Genomic DNA, 5,343 nt, shown 5'->3' on the forward strand with positions numbered 1-5,343 from the left:
GCTTTGCAAGCCTAAGTTAGACCCCTAAGATGAGAGCTTTCAAGTCCTTCAAGGTGCTTGTTGTGCACGTCCCTCCATTGCAGGAGAAGTTTTCCTGCCCTGTATGTCCATGTGACGTCTGGCAGAGTAGCCTGGAGCCTCCTGAAGTGCAGCAGTACGTGCCTGGATGCTCACTCACAGCTGAAACCCCAGACTGGGTGGGAGCACGGGCAACACCTCCCAGGGGAGTTGCAGGTGCTGTGGCAGTATTCCCTGCCCATATTGGACAATCCCATTTCCAGCCCTGGGCTGGTGCAGCTCCATCCAGCTGCAATCCCAGCAGCGCTCGCAGCTCTCCGGCCGATTCTCTCGGTGCTGTTTGTTTGAGCAGGGAACTCTTTGGTTGCTCTATCAAAGCCTTGCTGACATAGCCTGCAGCTATGAACAAATGTTGTGTGGCTGCAAGCAGAGCGTTGGAGAGACAGGAAGCGTGTGCAATGTTGATAAAGAGCAGAACGGGGGCTTGTTTGAACTGTGCACAGACAACTTTTCCATAATTAAGGGAGCAGCAGACGCAATCCCTTGCCTACAGACGAATGAAAGCAGGAGACACCCAGGACATGCAGCCTGGCACACACCTGTGAGCAGAAGTGATGGTGAAAGGGACCTGAGATGATTTCCAAGGATGGGCTGCACATGCCTGTCGTTCCTTTTTTTTCCAGCTGGCAGCATGGGTATATGGAAAGCACATGCTGTATTCTCAGCAATTTGAGTGTACCATGAGTTCTATCTGGGAGTGGAGCCCCCCGAGTTCCCTTTTGAGAGCCCCTCGTCATGCTGGAATGATTCGACCTGCAAATGGAGCAGGTGCAGTAAGAGGTCAAATAGACCTATTTGCTCAGTCCTATTCACAGGGGCTAATGGGATTGTTTCCTTTTTTCTTGGGAATCTGTGCCACCCTTGTGCCTTAATACTTTAAAAAATGGAAGCTTCTGCTAGGCAGCAAAAAAATGGGACTGGGACAACTGCTGGGAGAGGTAGTTTGGATATTGTTGGAGTTGTGTGTGAGCTTTACTTCCAATACTTGTGAGTGCCTAATGCATGTAGGTTACAACTGCAGTGTGCAGGCACTGGCACAGGTTGCCCTGAGAAGCTGTGGATGCCCCATCCCTGGAAATGTTCAAGACCAGGTTGGATGGAGCTTTGTGCAGCCTGGTTCAGTGGAAATTGTTCCTGCCTGTGGCAGGGGGGTTGGAACTAGCTGACGTTTAAGGTCCCTTCCAACCCAAACCATTCTGAATCTATGAGCCTATGATTAGAAGTGTGCCCACCTACGAGCCGTCCTCTTCAGATGCCACTTGCTCTGCATTCCCTTCTTCCTGAGTTTTGGGTGCCTTTCCCAAGGAGAAACTTTAACAAGAATCTCCAGACCCTCCTAACCACACCAGGCTGTTTTGAGACATGATCCCCTGGTCCTGGCCATGCTGATGAACAGTTGTTACATCCTCCTGTCCCGATGAAGTCCTTGAGGGTTTTGCTTCCATGTTCTCCTTGTTTTTTTTCTCTTAACCAAAAACCAAACTATTTTCAAACCACCACACTCACTGAGGGTTCAAGGTTGCTGATCTGCTCACAGGACAAGGGCCAGCATGGGCAGCCTGTGCTCTGCACAGCCCTCACCCAGCACTGTCTGAAATGGGCACAGGCATCCAGGTCTGTGCCAATGTTGCAATTTAGCAGCTGGCACATTTAAATGCTTGCAAGTGGGATCAATCTTTTTTTAATCATTTGTGTTTAGTTATTGTTTCCAGATAGATCTCTTGGTGTTTTATTGCTAGCAAGTTTCTAAAGAACACTTTTTAAGCTTAAGCTGAAAAGCCTAATATCACCCAGCAAGAGAGAGCTTCACTTAGGAGACTTCTCCCATGCTTGGAGCTCTTGGGAAGGTCAGAGGTTGAATTCCCTGAAATATTTTTGTTGGAAGATAGCTGATCTGACTTCTGCTTACAGCTGGGCCATCCTCAAAGGAGGCTGAGGTTGCTCAATCCTTGCCCAGTGAAATTTTGGTTATTTCCAAAGATTTCAGAGCCCTAGTTACAGCTGTACTGCTGTATAGGGTTATCCCATCCCAGGTGCAGGACTTAGTATTTGCTGTGCTGAACTCCACAAGGTTCCCACCAGCCTTTTCCTCCAGCCTGTCCAGGCCCTTCTGAAGAAATGTGTTTTTATCACAAGTCTTGTATTTGCTTGTGGTGCAAATATGTCCAGAGCATTTGCAGGCCTCCCCACACACCCCCACACTTTGCAGGGATGCAAAGATGGAGCAGGATCTCACCTCACGGGTCGTGCAAGGTTGCATTTTGTTTAATGATGACTTTGGGTATCAATGTGTTCAGCTGCAACACGCGTTGCCCTCTACTGAGAAATGAAAAATTATGAATGGCAACCCTCCCTTCACTATTCAGAGCATGAAGGAAGATGATGCTGGTAATTAGGTGTTTGCTGTCTAAGGGAGGAAGTTTGTAATCCATTGCTATCACTGACATGATGCCTCTGCAAACCCCCAAGCCATGATTTATCTCAGCCATTTAATATCTGTGTGGAGAGACAGAATGGCATATTCAGGATGAGCCATTATGACCTGTCTGTTTGGGAATACAGAGTGTTTTATAATCTTCTGTGGACATTTTTTACTTTAAATGAGGGAAATTAATGGCTAATATCTGCAGAGAAATAATGCCTAATGGGAAGCACTGTTTGAAGGACAGTGCTACATGAAAGCTGAAATTGTATTTCTCTTTCAGCATGATATCTGTTTTCTTTTAATCACAGGTATGAAGGACTAGAGTTTCAGCCTTAACTGTTAATTTCCTGTCTATTTTCTATTCAAACAAGATCCTGCTGTGTCGTTTCTAACAAATACATCCAGAGACAGGGCTGGAACTTGGACCTGCCCTTCTCCAAGGGCTGCTAATTCCTGCAGTCTGGGCCACCCTTTCCATGCAGTGCAAGGACCAAAGCAGCCTGCTGAGTACTGAAAAAATGGGGATGAAGCATCGAGGAAAAGGCAACAGAGAATAAAAATGGGCAACAGATAATAAAAATGGCTGATAGAGCCATGCAGAAATTCAGGTGTGAGAAAGATCATAGAATTAAAGAATGGTTTGGGTTGGAAGGAACCTTAAAGCTCATCTCACTCCAACCCCCTGCCATGGGCAGGACACCTTCCACTAGCCCAGGTTGCTCAGAGCCCCATCCAACCTGGAGCTGAACACTTCCAGGGATGGGGAATCCAGGATTTCTCACTGCCCAGACACATTGACCAAGTGGCTTGAGGAGAAGACAAAAGTGAGGGGCAGCTTGGACCATGCCAGCAGTGCAGGGTCAGTGCAGAGCCCTGGGCACAATCACTGCAAGTATTTTGGCACAGCTCCCACGCAGGCTGAATTCAGAGAGGAATTGCATGAGATTATTTGAAAAAGGGTATTTATAGTAGCCAGAGGGTGCCCAAGGCTAACCCAGCATTCTGCTCTTGTGCCAGACAAAAATATTTAGGGCCAATATTTGAAAATTGAAAAATAAAACAAAAATTAAGGGTGATGCCTATTTTTTATTTCTCATTGAATGATCTGTTGCCTTGTGGTTCACAGATATTTTATAAAACTTTAGCTTAAAGAACTACTGGTTTTGGTCTGACACACCTACATGTACTCTTATGAATCACAGGGAACTACTAGGAACATAATGTTTTTTCAAGATGAGCTAAATATATGTACCGATGCAATTTTTTTCTTCTTAAGCTTATAATTCTGGAAAAAAAACTCCAGTGATCTTGTAGGAATCCAAATCTGTGATGCTGAAGCTCTTGAATTATTCATATGATCTTATTCATTGCACTGTGATTATTTCTGATGCTTCAAACTCCTGGATAGCTTTTGATGCCTGTATTATTACTATGTAAATCCCAGCCATTAGCTGGTTTTATCAATAAGTTTCAGATTAAATCATGCCTCCTCTGCAGATTAATGCAAGGCTTAGACAAATGCAACAGAAGATTCAAACTATCAAATCACAGACTGTTAGGCGTGGGTTTAGAACAAAAACATGTATATGTTATTTCAAGCTTTAGAAGGTGGTAACTGAAAATATTAGCACATATAGGGACATGTAGCAGATGGGTACACATGGAAGAGTGAGCCAAACTGCAGGCTTGGAAGGCTTCTAGGATGTATAGATAGACTGAGTTCTGCCACAGACTCAGTCCTTCACTGTTTCCAGCCTGGAGACCAGGAGATGTTAGACTGGCTATTGACTTATTGTCACCATAGATAATTAAACCACAACAATTGTTTTCAAACAGGCTTAAAGATCAGATTTAAACTCATAAAAGCAGGAAGATCAGGCTAGGGCTGAAGCAGCTTCTCTAATTCCCCGTGACATGCCTTTGGGCTGTGTTTAGCAGAAATGCCATGTGCCATTGATCAGAGCCTGCCCAGTGCAGGGCCACACTGGGAATGTGTGGCCCTCTGAGTGCTCAGTTCTCATGGCCTTCTGCACAAGGCTCTGCTTCTCATATAATTTCATTTCATTATTGTAGTGTTAGTTTCTCTCAGATTACTATTTTTTTTAATTGCCCTTTCTTTTTTCAGCAAAGGAGGGGAAAAGATACGATCAGCTTTAATGGATGGGAATTTTTCTTGGTTGAGCATAGTCAGTGCAGTGACTGATTCAAGCCTGCAGGCACTCAAAGTTGTACCTGCAAGCCTGGTCAATCAATTTGTTCCCCTAAAGCAGTGATGAAACTGTTTTAATAATAAAAAAAAATTGGTTTACTAATAAAAGCTTACATCTCTCTGGCCCAGTAAACTGTGAGAAATGCAGTTATGGACAGCAAAGGAAATCTAATTTCCCCTGGTATTGACCCTTACAGTGTCTCAAAAATAAGTAGTTGAAAATTTAAAAGGAAAGCTGGTGCAGCAGAGGCCAGTCTGGATTGACAGGAAGGGCAGTTTGACCTCTGAAAATAGAGGACAGTATTAAGATCCAGGCAGAATCTGGTCTCTAATATAGAGGATATGTTTAGATTCGTTCTGCAGAGAAAGGTTGCACCTAGCAGAACCAGAGGCATCCTTAAAACTTATCCTCCTCCTTTTCCCTCATTTCCCTCCATCTACTTATCTTTTAATCAGATATTTAATTTTTCAGCATGATCCTTCCCCAGCTGGACCAAGAGCTGCTGTGGGGAGTGAGCAGTAAAGAGATGAACAAGTTTATGAAACTTGGGTGGAGTGAGGATCCCTCACAGGCAGCTCTTCTACAGGCTCCCTGCAGGATTCTCCTGCATTGCACAGGACTGCACTGTTG

Source organism: Vidua chalybeata, chromosome 4 (genome assembly GCF_026979565.1).
Source record: "Vidua chalybeata isolate OUT-0048 chromosome 4, bVidCha1 merged haplotype, whole genome shotgun sequence".
Lineage (NCBI taxonomy): Eukaryota > Metazoa > Chordata > Aves > Passeriformes > Viduidae > Vidua > Vidua chalybeata.